The sequence below is a fragment of the Herpailurus yagouaroundi genome, unplaced genomic scaffold (genome assembly GCF_014898765.1).
Source record: "Herpailurus yagouaroundi ecotype Mexico unplaced genomic scaffold, PumYag 142, whole genome shotgun sequence".
Lineage (NCBI taxonomy): Eukaryota > Metazoa > Chordata > Mammalia > Carnivora > Felidae > Herpailurus > Herpailurus yagouaroundi.
This window is the reverse complement of record NW_024412397.1, coordinates 51,823,172-51,839,182: the sequence shown is the minus strand read 5'-3', so window position 1 is coordinate 51,839,182 and position 16,011 is coordinate 51,823,172. Positions and strand designations below refer to the sequence as shown.

Here is a 16,011-nt window from a genome sequence, read left to right as displayed (position 1 = left end):
TTCAAGTACGCACCTGGTAACAAAAGTTAATGTAGAAGAATTTCTGTGTACCAGCAATAAGCAGTAGAAAATAAAATGCAAACTATTCCATAAAAATAACTACAGAAATTGTAAAATACCTAAGAATAGTCTTAACAAAAAATGCAGAAGAGCTATCCTAGTATGTTCAAAACTCTACCGGGGGCATCATTATTTAAGAGAGGCAAGCCATAATATTTGATGGAGAACTCTAAATATCACAATATCAACTTTGTCAAAATTAATGTATAAATTCAATATGATCCAAAATAAAATTCCAAAAGCATTTGAAATTAGAGGTTTAAAAGCAAATCAGATTATCTTCACATTTAGCAGCAAAAGTAAACATGCAGGATATCTAAGGAAAAATTTTAAGAAGAATAATGAGTGGAAATACACACTATAATATATTAAAGGGAATTATAAAACTACATTATAGATACTTTTATAACAGTGTTCATCACAGAATTATTCACAATAGCCTAAGGGAGAAACAACCCAAATATCAGCAGATGAATGAATTAAAAACATGTAGTTATATACATATAACAGAATATTATTCAATTGTAAAAGGAATGAAATTTTTTTTTAATTTTTTAAAATGTTTTATTTATTTTTGAGAGAGAGACAGAGTATGAGCAGGGGAAGGGCAGAGAGAGAGAGGGAGACAGAATCCATAAAGCAGGCTCCAGGCTCTGAGCTGTCAGCACAGAGCCTGATGCGGGGCTGAACCCATGAACCACGAGATCATGACCTGAGCCAAAGTCGGACACTTAACTGACTGAGCCACCCAGGCTCCCCAGGAGTGAATTTTTTTTTAATGTTTATTTATTCTTGAGAGAGAGAGCACAAGCAGGAGAGGGGCAGAGAGAGAGGAAGACAGAATCCAAAGCAGGCTCCAGGTTCTGAGCTGTCAGCAGAGCCTGACACAGAGCTCAAACCCCCTAAACAGGGGGATCATTATCCCAAGTGGGACACTCAACCGACTGAGCCACCCAGGCACCCCAGGAATGAGATTTTGATACATGCTACATATAGATGAACCTTGAAAACATTCTGCTAAGTGAAATAAGCCAGACACAGAAGGACTAACATTGTACGATTCCAGTTTTAGGCACCTAGAATAGGCAAATTCATAGAGACAGAAAGTAGAATAGAGGTTACCAGGGGCTAAAGGCAGGGGAACAAGAAATTATTGTTTAATGAGTACAGACCTTCTATTTGAGATGGTGGAGAAGTTGTGGAAATGGATAATGATATAGTTGCACAACATTGTTAACGTAGCTGACACCATTTAGTTGCACATTTAAAATGGTTAAAATGATAAATTTTATGTTATGTACATTTTGTATAGTGTAACAATTAAAAAATAGTAAAAACATACTAATCTAAACAATGTAATATTGGTGCCTTCCCCTGCAGACAGATCAATGACCAATATTAAAAGCCCAAGAAATAGATCTAAGTATTTATTTTAGTTACTTTAGAACAAAGATCATATTTCTAATACACACCATATTCCAAAATAGTTTCCAAGCAGATATAAATCTTTTAAAATAAAGCACTAGAACAAAAATGTGGAATAATTATATGAACTTGGGGCATAACAACAACTACAAAGGAAGAAGTAAATAAAGTTGATTATACCAAAGTGTTATAATTTTGTAACCAAAAGACATCATTATCATAGTTAAAATATAAATGATAAACTGGGAAAATGTCCTTTCTATGTAAAGGGACTTTAAAAAAAAAAATAAGACAGAGGGGCGCCTGGGTGGCTCAGTCAGTTGAGCGTCTGACTTCAGCTCAGGTCATGATCTCACGGTTCATGGGTTCGAGCCCCGCATCGGGCTCTGTGCTGACAGCTCAGAGCCTGGAGCCTGCTTCAGATTCTGTGTCTCCCTTTCTCTCTCTGCTCCTCCCCCACTCATGCTCTGTCTCTCTCTCAATAATAAATAAACATTAAAAATATTTTTTTAATTTTAAAAAATTAAAAAAAAAATAAGACAGACACTTCAGTTGAATATCAGCCAAAGTATAGAGACAGGCAATTGACAAAACAAGAAAAGCATCCAGTCAATAATGGAAAAGTTTTCAATGGTAAAAAATGTTCACTGGCATTGCTTAGTGACTTATGACAGAAAATCAGTGGAGAGATAGATATCCTCACGCTCTACTGATGGGAGGATAAATTAGTTCAACTTTTGAAAAAGAACTGTTTGGCCAACTATATCAAAAGCCTTTCATATAGCAAATTCCACTTCTAGAAATCTATTGTAAGGAAATTAATGACCAGGTGCACAAAGTAACCATGCAAGAATGTTCACTGCATCAAAGTTTCTAAGAATGGAGAAATTCTAAAGTATACCCAAAAAAAGGAGATTAATTGAATTAATTAAATGGAGTAAATTATGGCACGTTCTTACAATGGGATACTGTGCAGCCATTAAAACTATTATGAAGAGCTTTATTAACTTAAAATGCTTATTTTATATTTCTAAAAGCAAAAAGGGCCACAAAAATGTTTACAGAGTATGATTTCATTTTCATAAAAATGAGTAAGTATATGTATGCACATATTTGCAAGAAAATATATCTGGAAAGATCAAAAGAGAAAAAACAAAAGTGTGTTATACAAACTTTATAATGACACCAGTGGATATCAAAAAGACAACATTCATTTAAGGTTCTATTCTGTCAAAACAAAATCATTTCCTTTTCCATATTTCCTTTTGGTTTCTGTCTTATAAGAAAGCAAAATTTTACAAAGTCGTCATAACCACTGACAAAACCTTCCTTAGAATTCTGCATCAGAAAAGAGGAAAAACCACTAAAGAGAAATAGATAGAAGAGGGGATGGATGGATGGATGGATGGATGGATGGATGGATGGATGGATAAACGGATGGATTATTCACTCATAAATAGGCAAGGTGACTTATTTCTTTAAGATCACAGTTCATAGTAAGGGAAAGTCACCACCAATGTCACAGTCAATTTCCATGGAGTTTTACCAAGATTCAGAAAGTGTGGTTGGGAGAAAGCAATGCAAGCTGTACTTTCTGAGCACAACTTCACAAAGCAAATCTTTTTTACAGTTGAAAAAAAATTGACACAGCTATTGCTAAAACTATGACAGAAAAATCACTAGAGGAAGCCACGTGAAAGCAAGACCATGAGGCCCCAGAGAAGTTAATCAAAGGGTAGCACCTAGGCCATGTGTTGTCATCCTACCAACTGATCCAGCTTCTTCCCCAACCTGGCTGTCTAAGAGGTTGGCACTTGGTTAGCCAAGCCGCTGCCAGGACCACATTCATGGGAAAAGGCTCTGCTCTGATACAAAAGCCTTTTGTATCACATTTTTTCCCCAATGTTTATTTATTTTTGAGAGAGAGACCACAAGTGGGGAAAGGGCAGAGAGGGAGGGATACAAAGAATCTGAAGTAGGCTCCAGGCTCTGAGCTGTCTGCACAGAGCCCAATGCAAGGCTCAAACTCACAAACCACGAGATCATGACCTTAGCTGAAGCTGGACTCTTAAGCAACTGAGCCACCCAGGCGCCCCTGCTTTTGTATCACAATATGGAGCAAAAGACTTGTCCTATCCTTCAGAGCCTTCATGGGTAATTTTACATCTTTTTGTATGATTATTTAGATGATATATATCTCTGCAGCTAAACCATAAACAAATTGAGCCTGGAATCCACCTATGTTTGCACACCTCCGTATCCCTAGCACAGTGTGTGACACAGATGGCCTCTCAACAGATATGAGTGAGTAAGTGAGTGACTGAAAAGCCAGCAAACTCAGATCTGGACTGCTATTCTTTACTTCTCTACCCTTAATCTCTTCATCTAAAAATAAAGATTTGCCCATGACAAAGGGTTACTTGGGGGCTAAAATCAAATAAGTTGTGTTCCATGGCCATCCCAGTAAATTCTTCATAAAAACAAATTCTCTCATACCTTCTCTTCTCTGAGTTTTAGTTGGAGCTCCATGACCTATCAGATGTGACCAAATTTCTCAAGATTGAATCTTCTATCTGTAAAATTAGGGATTAGGTGGTCTTTAAAGCCATGTCCACTCCTAACATTCTCTGATTCAATATACACACCCCAAAAACTGCCCCTGGGAGAAGGGCTCACAAGACATTCTGGTTGCTAAAATTGGATGTGGCACTTAGAAGTTGCCCAAGGTGTGGGAATAATACAGAAAACATTAATAAAGGATAATAGAAAGCTTCAAACATTCTATTTGGGGGTGGAAAGTTGTCAGAATATATGTATCTCAAACAAAGGACAATCATCAAAATCAGATTACTCATCAACAATGAGTAGGGTTTTTTAAATGTAATATTTCAATTGCATCAAAACTGGCCTTGTAAAAAAAAAAAAACTTTTTCTTCCTCCATTCAGCTACGAGTATGGCTTATGTCATCCCATGCACTGTGACATTTGTTCATTGAACCATTGTACTTTTCAAGAGATGGTTTTTCACCCCAACAAAAATAACTATGAATCACTGGTTCTAGGAATATTTTCACCCTTGTTTTGTTCACAGTATGAATGACAGATTTCAGTATATTTATTTCTTGCATACAAGCAAAAGTTGCCATTAACCTGAAATGGTCTTTATTGCAAACGCAAACTGTCGCTTCTTATTTTCAAATTTTGGGTAACTATTAAGTCCTAATTAGGAGTTCATAATTTTCCTAAAGGAAGGATATAAGTAATGGTGGGGGAGGGGGCACAGAAAGTTTCACAATGAATGGAAAGCCTACTGATAAAGTTTTTGTCCATGGAGTGCCTGAGTGGCTCAGTCAAAACCTGGAGCCTGCTTTGGATTTGTGTCTCCCCCTCTCTCTCTGCCCCTCCCCTGCTTACACTCTGTGTGTGTGTATGTGTGTGTGTGTGTGTGTGTGTCTCTCTCAAAAATAAACATTAAAAAAATTTTTTTTAGGGGCACCTGGGTGGCTCAGTCTGATAAGCGAGCCTGCTTCAGATTCTGTGTCTCCCTCTCTCTCTCTGCCCCTCCCATGTTCACGCTCTGTCTCTCTCTCTCAAAAATAAATAAAAACATTAAAAATAAATTTGAATAAAAAATGTTAAGTTTTTTTCCAGATACAACTGTTGATGTGACTTGAAAACTAAAAGAAAAAATATTCCCTTAGTATTTATTTCTGTAGCTTTTCTATAACACCTATAATCAAAAGGTTGATAGAATTTTGCATATGTTTCCAGGTTTCATAAAGGAAAGAGGCATTTAACACAGACACACTATGGGGTTTTTTTTTCCTCTGTTAAAGGATTGTTTTTTGTGTAAACATCCCTGTAAAATCAAATCTAACTTGTAGTTTTTCCATGTGAAGTTGTTCAGAGAGAAATTTTCATCTCTATTACTATGTTCTCTCAGAAAATCTTGTATTTCTCCACTTAGATCACATACCCACACATTCTTGTAATTGCTTGTCCAATTAATTGTCTCACTAGAAAAATGTAATCTCCTTGAAGGCAGAGCACATTACTGGTTCCCTCAATATATGAATACATCACTTAAAAGAAAATTAATGAATAAGTTAATTCTAAGGGAATATATACACAACTGTGTAAAATATATCATGTCCTTACAAGAAGATTACATAATTCTTTATTGTCAGACTTATGACCCAAAAGTTCTAATGTGAATTTAATTCTTTCAGCTTTATTGAGATTTTATTGATATATAATACATGTAAATTTAAGGTGAACAATGTGATGGTTTGAGACGTGTATACATTCCAAAATGATTACCACAATGAGGTTAGTTAACACCTCCATTCCCTCATATAATTACCTCTGTGTGTGTGTGTGTGTGTGTGTGTGTGTGTGTGTGTGTGGTGATAACTTTTAAGATCTACTCCCTTAACACCTTTCCAGCATATAATACAATATTTTAAATTATAATCAGCATGCTGTACATTAGATCCCCAGAACTTACTCATCTTATAAGGGAAATTTGTACCCTTTGACCATCTCCCCATTTTCTCCACCCCCCAACCCTGACAACCACCATTCTACTCTATTTCTTTTAGTTTAACGTTTTTAGATTCCACATATAAGTGAGAACGTGTGTACAGTATTTGTCTCTCTGTCTGACTTTCTGACGTGATTTTAAATGTAGCAAAGAGATGGCCAGTGGTTTCTAAAACATTTACAGCAAAGATGAAGCCTAAGATGATATTGTAATAAACAGTTTCATTATCTCTTTAACTAAAACTCCAAAGTTTCATTCCATACCTTGGAATTCCAGGAATGAACACCATTTCTGACATTAAACAAGAGCATTATTCACATATATACTACACTATAAACATCCATATGCCTTCACAGTAAATTGGAGTAAAATTAAATGGCTTTCAGGGGCTTCTGCACTTGGCAACTGCTTAAGATCAGACAACCATAGACTGTTATAAGGAACCTTATCAGGGTCCAGTCCAAATCTCACATAATGTAGCTGAGAAAAGGCCCAGCAACCTTCCAGCTCCTTATTCAGGATGTAGGGCAGAGCTCCTGCCACCTGATGCTACCCTGGCCAACAGTTCTTTACTTTTCCATTCAGGTATCAAAGTCCTCAGTCTCTGGGAAATTTTAATCATCCAATGAAAAGCATGAATTACTGTAAAAAAATGTTACATATAATCTCAACAAATTTTGCACTTTGCCCTTTCAGGTCCTTTCCAATAAAAAAAAACAAAAAACAAAAAACATAATGACCTTTAGACAGACAAACAACAGTTTGTTGAGTCAACAAATCACAGCCTCAATAAAAGCTTAACAGAATATCCAGTTCCCAGATATATGACATATAAAGACCACCTTTGCTTGGGCCAACCTTATTGCTCCTGGGCACAGACTTCAGTGATCAGAGTTCTCTCCTCAGGAATACTCCCAGCCCTGAAATGTAGAGGGTGGGCAGCATTTAGCACTGACAGTGCAGCACCACCATCTAGTGGCCCATTTGAAGGACTTTCTCCCTGCCAACACTGCAGCCCTCTGCCTTTGTAGATTGGCAATCTTTTCAAAAGAACATCTGGACCAAGATATGGTCCTGAATGAAACTACTTCTGCCTTATTACAGGAAATCCTCTGATTCACAGAGTAAAATCTATCCAGAAAATAGGAACCATGGATTATAAAGCCAGTTGAGACCAGAAACAATTTATACTGGTGAGCAAGAACTACAGCCTTGCTATCTTTCACTTTAAATAACTCTGTTATTTAAATTGCACTGCTTTTCCCCCAGCCTCTCCTTAGCTGGACGGAGGCAAACTGGAACTGACAGAAGCAATTCGAAGTGCACCATTTCACAGAAACCCTCAATATGACAGAAAAAAAGAGCACAAAAATGAAATAGAAACATATTACATTTATGTATTTACCAAAATTGGCATCTTGAGCCAAGGAGGCATGTGATTATCTTTGGATACAGTCAGGAAGGAGAAAAAAAATTCGATTTTTTTTTCTAGGTTTATTTGACTATTAATAGCATGCTGACTTTGAACTTGAGAGCATGTGTTCTTGGGTTGCGTGTTTACTTGGGCTCATGTTCTTTTGATGGAAGACAAAATGGTAGATCCCATGTCGACAGCCAAACTTCTGTGCTTTAATGCTTTATCTGCTGGGTAGTGCGTGCATTCTAGTCCACATGAAAGAAGTCTGCCATTCCCTTAAGGGGTGATTTCCCCCCAAGGAAGACCATAAGGTAACTTGTAACAAGCTTTTACTTAATTTATGTAAGAGTGAATGTGATCATTTCAGACCATAAAATAATAGAACTTCTTGAGTGAGTATCTTAAGGGGGACTCATTAATAAGAAAGAAACCCACCAAGTCCTGTCTGGGTTTAAAAAACAGAAACCATGGGTGCAAGCAACCCTACAGCAATAGGAGGCTCTCCCCCTTTCCCTGTGTGTGTGACCCCTTCACACAACTGCCCACAATTATTTGACTATGTCCAGATGACTCATGTCAAAAGTGACCTTGGGTTTTTAGAAACTGGACAACTATAAAACCAGATCTGAATTCTACAAGAGGAGAAAGTCTGAAATGTTCCCTTGCACACCCTGAGCTAATTCTTTATTCCTACATCTCATGAGGGAACATTGTTCCCTCTGAGCTCAAATAGAGCTGAGACTCTCCAAGCTGCTCGTCCTTATTTCGCGTAGAAACTGGCAGGTCAGAAACACAAAGGATTGCCTGAATTGTAAATGTCACTTAATAGTCCATCAGCCACACACAAGAAGGTGAAAAAAAAAATCTATAAGTTGTCAGTACAGAGATTTCTAAGTGTGAACAACCAATTCTAGGAAACATTTCTGCAGTTAAACAGAAGTGAAGAGAATCAAGTTAGAAGCAGGAAATGACTACCCAAAACATGAGAGCCAAAAAAGGAAGGGCTTGATTTTTATCGTTGATGTCCCCCTCCCATTTTTCTTATTCACATTAGCAGATAGCTCTGACCACCTGTACTCAGGAAGCCCATTCTTCTTTCATGGTTTTGAATTGAGACATTCACTGCAATTTCCTGCAGAAGAAAAGGAAAAGGGCATTTAGTATCTCCAAAAAAATTTGAAAATGAAAGCTTCTTTCTGAAAATCTCCCCAACCTAGTTTATGAAAAGAAGGACCATTTTAGAAGCAGAGGAACTCCCTTTAATTGAACAATTCACCAATTTCAGGGTAAAAATGAGAAAACAACCTCCATGTTATTATTTCTCAAGTACAGTAAAACCTTGGATTGCAAGTAACTTATTCTGCAAGTACTCCCCAAGACAAGCAAACATTTCTAATAAATTTTAAGTTGATAAACGAGCAATGTCTCACCATACGAGTAGTATGTGACACCGAATGTCACATGACCACAACTGAGCCAATGGGTGTTTTTTTGTTTTGTTTTGGGGTGGTTTTTTTTGTTTGTTTGTTTGTTTTTATTTTTGTTTTTTTGAGAGAGCATGAGCAAGGGATGGGCAGTGAGAGACAGAGATACAGAATCCCAAGCAGGCTCCAGGCTCTAAGCTGTCAGCAACAGAGCCCAATATAGGACTCAAACTCATGAACTGCGAACCATGAGATCATGACCTGAGCCGAAGTTGGATGCTCAATCAACTGAGCCATCCAGGTGCCCAGAGCCGATGGTTCTTGAAATTGGCTTTGATATATGAGTACTTTGGATCACAAGCATGTTTCAGCAACATATTATGCTTGCAAACCAAGGTTTTACTGTATGCCCTAATATGACCATCTTAGGGACTAATCATTCTTTTCGTTATCATTCTTTTTTCAATAAGGACAATTTGTAAGAATATACATTTCACTTCCAAGTGGAACTTCAGATGACTCTCTTTCATTCTTCATTTTAAAAATGCTCCAGGAGGATTTTTATATTCTCTTAGTTTTCCCAAGTGCCATAATGAAATGCCGGATTTCTTTTTGTAGGGCAGCCTTGCTCAGAGAGACTTGATGAAAGATAAAAAGAGTGCTGAGAAGGGAAATCACCGTGTGTGTGGCCTAGAGCACATCCACTTTTTATTCAAGTGCTCTGGCCCACGTGCTTTGCTGTCACGTCTCGCCATCTGTGTGCTTATTATTGTGGGGAAGTTGAATCTTTAGATGTTAGAAGAATGGTCTGGGGTCTCTTTTATATGAAAAGCCAACCATCTTGGTTGCTAAGGATACCTTTTCACAACAAATATGTAGAGAGACCTTGACAAATGGTTAGGGATGGTGAATAGGATTTTACAATGAGGTTGCCTGTTTCTTATTGTTTTTCTTATACATGAGTGTTGTTTTTAAAAATGGTACAACACTTTGAGATGGCATAACAAGCCCAGATTGTTAAAAAATAATTCCAGGAATCTAGGAGACCAATCTTAATAAAAACCCAATTCTGCAGCCTAGCCTACAAAACTGGAATTACTACATCTAGTGCTAGAATTTTTAGAATTTCTACACTGTTAAAAGTGAAGTAGAAACTGGAACTGGATAAACTAGACTGACTGCCTGAAAAGCTAAGATTCACTAAATACGTCTACCTTTTATTTCATTTTCTGCTTCCTATCATGGCCCCAAAAGTAATGCCACACAGAATGAAAAGAAGAGAGAAAATAATTATGATGCCAATTCCCTTTGTATATAGTAGACGGACTTTATTTCTTGGGCTATAAATTAAGAAGTTAATCCCTAAAAAGCCTATAATGTCAAAACAAAAGAGTAACAAGTTACTGCTGACCTGGAGCATGCTACTTCTCTGAGAATATCTATGGGAACCTAATGAGTATATGAAAAATAAATGAGAAATCAAGTAATGTATGAATTTCATGTTGTAATGGACGATTCTTCAAAGAAACACAGTATGTTGCTGGTACAAAATAGAAAAAGTATGTTAAGAGTTTCAGAGGAGGGATCTTTAGAGAACATATCATCTGATCACCTCCTTTCCCCCCCAGTTTTATTGAGATATAATTGGCATATAGCACTATATAAGTTTAAGGCTTATAGCATAATGACTTGTATAAACTGTGAAATGATTACCATAAGAAATTCAGTTAACATTCACCATGTCATATAGATACAAAAAAAGAAGAAGAGAAATAGTTTTGATTTTGGAATGAAGTCTTTAGATCTACTCTCAACAACTTTCAAATATACCATACAGTAGTGTTAACTACACACATCATGTTGTGCATTACATCCCTAGTACTTATTTATCTTTAAAAGTTTTTTTTTAATTTATTTATTTATTTTGAGGGAGAGCAAGAGAGTGAGTAGGGGAGGGGCAGAGAGAGAGGGAGAGAGAGAATCCCAAGCAGGCTCCACACTGTCAGCACAAAACCTGATGTGGGGCTCAAACTCACGAACCAGGAGATCATGACCTGAGTGGAAACCAAGAGTCAGATGCTTAACCAACTGAGCCACCCAGGTGCCCCTCTAATACTTATCTAGCTTACACCTGGAAGTCTGTACCTTTTGACCACCCCACCCCCACCACATGCCTGTCCCAGAACCAGGAATGTGCCAATCCTTTCTTGCATAAATGGAAGCTAAGGTCCAGAAGATGGAGAGGTTTCCCTAAAAGGCCAGGCAAGTGACGAGCACAATGGTCCTGAACCTGTCCTCTTTCTGTCTCACATCAGTATCAATGCCCCACACAGATCTCTCTCTCCTATGGGCCACACACAGGTTTCCTCCTTTGGGCCAAAAGGCACCTTCACAAAAATTGAGCCAACATTTAAAAATTAGAAGATCTCATACAAAACAGAGCTCAATTCCTGCTTCTTTTAAAAATGAGATCTGAGGGTGCCTGAGTGGCTCAGTCAGTTAAGTGTCCAACTTCAGCTCAAATCATGATCTTCAAATTCATGAGTTTGAGCCCTGCATCAGGCTCTGCGCTGACAGCTCAGAACCTGGAACCTGCTTTGGATTCTGTGTCTCCCTTTCTCTTTTTTTCTCTCTTTTTAAAAGGCTATAGGGGCGCCTGGGTGGCGCAGTCGGTTAAGCGTCCGACTTCAGCCAGGTCACGATCTCGCGGTCCGTGAGTTCGAGCCCCGCGTCGGGCTCTGGGCTGATGGCTCAGAGCCTGGAGCCTGTTTCCGATTCTGTGTCTCCCTCTCTCTCTGCCCCTCCCCCGTTCATGCTCTGTCTCTCTCTGTCCCAAAAATAAATAAACGTTGAAAAAAAAAATTAAAAGGCTATTCATTTTTAAGAGAGAGAGAGAGATCTGAGAAGACATCCAAGTGGCCAACAGGTACATGAAAATGTAATTTTCTCTAATCATCTGAGAAATGCAAATCAAAACCACAATGAGAAAACACCTCACATCTGTTGAGTGGCTATTATCAAAAACACAAGAAACAAATATTGGCAAAGATGTGGAGAAAACGGAACACTTGTGCACTATTGGTGGGAATGTAAGTTAGTGCAGCCACTGTGAAAAAAAATATGGAGGTTCCCCCAAAAATTAAAAATAGAACTACCATATGATCCAGCAATTACACATCTGGGTATATATCCAAAGGAACAAAATCACTAGCTTGAAAAGATATCTGCACCCCCATGTTCATTGTAGCATTATTTTTAATAGACAAGACATGGAAGAAACCTAAGTGTCCATCAACAGATGAATGGACAAAGAAAATGGAATATTATTTAGGCATAAAAAGAAGGAATTCCTGCTACTTGCAACAATATTGAGAGCACTGCGCTAAGTGAAATAGATCAGAAAAAGACAAATACCATATGATCTCACTTATATATGGAATTAAAAAACAAAACAAAACAGAAAGATTCAAAGAACAGATTGATGGTTGCCAAAGGCAGGGCGTGAGGGACGAATGAAATGGGTGAAGGTAGTCAAAAGGTACAAACTTTAAGTTATAAGATAAATAAGTTCTGGGGAAGTAACATACAGCATGGTGAATATAGTTAACAATCCTGTATTGCATATTTGAAAGTTGTTAAGAGAGTAAATGTTAAAAGTTTCATCACTGGAAAAAAAATTTTTTACTATGTGAAGTGATTGGTATTAACCAAAGTTATCATTTCTCAGCATATACACATATCAAAACATCTTTAAAAATGAGAAGCTCTGGCGGCAGTTGCCCTTATTTTTTAATCTCTATGCCCAACATGGGGCTCAAACTCACAGCGCCAAGAGTAAGAGTTGCATGCTCTACCAAATGAGCCAGCCAGGTGCCAAGATCTGGTAGCAGTGAAGAGCAACCTGATAGAGGTAGGACTACCCAGAACTAGAACAAACCAACTTTGTTTTCCAAAATTTCCAAAAAATTCATTCCACCTGGAAATATCCACATATGATTGATACACTGAAGGGAAACCTACTTAAATTATGTTTAACCCACCCCCCAGAAATGAATTCTGTATGGTTTTTACAATGGAACTCTACTAAATAACTGCATTTCCAACATGTACATAGAGTATCTTATTATATGATAGCATCCAATGTTGATTATGTTTTCTTTCTTTTAAAGCTTATTGATGAATTTTATTTTGCATAAATGCCAGTGATCACAGATTCACTGTGAGCTAGGTGTGCTCCATACTCATTGCTGCTCAGTTAGCTTTATCCTCATAGATACTGAAATGAAAGATAGAACATAGTTTTATTACCTAATATACACCATATGTATCATCAAAACTGGTTTCTAAGTTCTTGATGACACTAGTTCATATTCTTTTATATTAAGTAATAATCTTTATAACCATTTCTTTTCATTGTCACAGTTAGTTTATTTATAAATTCTTAGAACCATGAAAACAATTCAGCCTGTAAAGTTTCCTGAGATTTTTTTCCAAATGGTTAGTTTCAGCCAAACACAAAATGTTTCCTCTTAAACAAACCATCCTCATACAGGCAAATGCAGCAAGCATGGCATTTGGTTCAACCTCTCTATATAAGGGATAATGCTGTAAGTTATGAAAATGAAGGTATTCTCACTTAACCCAGGAGGATAGGCCTGTATTACTCACAATATTAAACCTCACTTTGAAAAATTGTATTCATTAAATTAATAAGTGAGAAAATGAATCACCAAAAATGTTAATCTAATGCATAATTTATTGTATTACAAATAAATTGAACACTCCCTGTGCCTTGGGTACATGAATCTCAAACACAAAAATCAGCAAATTTTTCTTTTCACTCAGGTTCATATTTGAAGTAATAATAATCATGGGGACCATATGGGTAACTTTCACCCAAAAATGCTCCCCCTAAAGAATACTAAAGTTATTATTTTCCCCACTAAAAATTCTATGAATGATGATTTCTCTTCCTTCTTCCAGTCATCATTAAAAATAACAGAGTTAAATTTTTATAAAATAACTCAGAAATCTAATTTGCTAAAGACCCTAAAGAGAATGAAGGCATATTCATCCTTGAGGAAACCTAATGAAAAGTTATTCAACTGTGCAATGAATAGGGCAACCAAATGTCGGACACAAGCATGTCTTTGGCTCTAGCTATTGGTTCTAACCTGAAAAGAAAACACAGAGCTTCTTGGCTTTGTCCTGATCCTCTGTGACTTCAGGCAGGGGGCCTTTCCAAATACTTTTACTCCTGCCCTCCATTCTGTTCAAGACTGCCTTTTCCCAAAGGGCTCAGGGGGTAACAGATAAGAGAGTCTAATACAAGGGACGACTGGCTGGCATGCAACCCTTGATCTGGGGGTCATGAGTTCAAGTGCCATGTTGGATGTAGAGCTTACTTTTAAAAAACTCCAATATGAAATTCCTCAAGTTCTATAATACAAATATTTATGGAATTGACCAAAAATCTGTTGCAGGTTGAACAGTGAGTAGGAATGCTAGGTGGAATTCTAAGATGACCCCAAGGTTCCTGCCCCCTATTGTACACACTCTACAATCTCTTCCCCACTGAGTATGAGTGTGACTTGTAACTGGTGATTATATTACATCACATGGCAGAAGGGATTTTGCAGATGTAATAAAAGCCCCTCATCAGTGTACTTTGAGTTAATCAAAAGGGAAATCATCCTGGGTGGGTCTAGCCTAATCCTATGAGGTCTTAAAAGTCACTGGTTCCTGGGGTGCCTTGGTGGCTCAGTTGGTTGAGTGAGTGTCTGACTTCAGCTCAGGTCATGATCTCATGATTTGTGGGTTCGACCCCATGTCAGGCTGACAGTGAGGAGCCTGCTTTGGATTCTTTCTCTGCCCCTTCCCTGCTCTCTCTCTCTCTCTCTCCCTCCCTCCCTCCCTCCCTCAAGAATAAACATTTAAAAAAATTTTTTTAAGTCACTGGGCCCTTCCTGAAGGAAGAAATTTGGAAGATGAGAGCCTCACAGAGGGGCAAACTGCCATGCTGGGGAGAGGACTATGGCAGGGAAGGCAGGCAGCTTCTAGGATATGAGAAGGCTGCCCAGTGGTCAACAGCAAGAAAGTGTCCTACAACCTTAAGAAACTGAATTCTGCCAACAACCAATGAGCTTAGAAGACCCCAAATCCAGGGGAGATCAAAACGCTGGCAAAAATCCTGATTTCAGCTTTATGAGAGCATAGGACCCAGCAAAAACGTGCTTGGAACCCTGTGAGATAATAGAAAATGTATATATTGATGTCTGTCTCTCGTTCCTCACACAGAGCTCCTAAATCCTTTGTGACTTTGTAAGTGATGACAGCACTAGGAACATCTTTTGTTCTAATATTTGGTCTTTGACCTCAGGAACAGAGTTCCTAAATCCCTTGTAATAGAAGTGTCTAGGTAATAGAAGTGTCTTCTAGGTAATAGAAGTGTCTTCTGTTCTAATGAGGTGACTGTTTTGGGGATCCTGGCTGAGGGCTGGTCACGAGAAGGACCAAACCATGATTAGCAGCTTAGAATTTTCAGCCTCACTCTAGAGAGGGGAGTGGGGCTAGAAACGAAGGTAATGATTTATGCCTACATGATGGAACCTCCATAAAAATCCCAAAATACAGGGTTCTGCGAGCTTTTAGGTTGGTGAATATATAAAGAATGGGGGTGGTGCCCTCAGAGTGGTGCCCTCAGAAAGTACGGAAATTCTGTGCCCTTCCTACATACCCTGCTCTATGCATCTTTTCCATCTGGATTTTCATCTGTATCCTTTATCATATCCTTTTATAATAAGCTGGTCAACATTAAGTAAACTGTTTTCCTGAGTTCTGTGCACCACTCTATTAAATTAATCAGATTCAAAGAGGGGGGGTCATGGGAACCTTAAATTTGTAGCTTATGGGTCAGAAGCACAGGTGGCAACATAGACTTTTGCAATTGGCATCTGAAGTGAGGTTGGGGGCAGTCTCGTAGGACTGAGCCCTTAACCTGTGGGATCTGATGTTGTCTCTAGGTACATGGTGTCAGATTTGAGTTAAATTGTAGGACACAGAGCTAGTGTCACAGAAAATTGCTTGGTGGGGGAAAAGCCCCATATATCTGGTGTCAGAAGTGCTTTGAGTGTGGTGGTCGT

At 38.1% G+C, this 16,011-nt stretch overlaps 1 protein-coding gene across 2 annotated transcripts in view; it reads right to left on the bottom strand.

The window, feature by feature from the left end:
• Positions 1–16,011, bottom strand: part of ADCYAP1 (adenylate cyclase activating polypeptide 1) — a 73,474-nt gene that overhangs the window by 32,478 nt on the left and 24,985 nt on the right. The window contains exons 2-3 of one of the 2 annotated variants that reach the window (XM_040479276.1): positions 8,517–8,577; positions 3,982–4,058 (exon numbers count right to left, since the gene is read on the bottom strand). The exons of the other annotated variant lie outside the window; for it this stretch is intronic. The gene's annotated coding sequence lies outside the window, so the exon portion shown is untranslated. The remainder of the gene's footprint in view (positions 1–3,981; positions 4,059–8,516; positions 8,578–16,011) is intronic. 2 annotated transcript variants of the gene reach the window in all.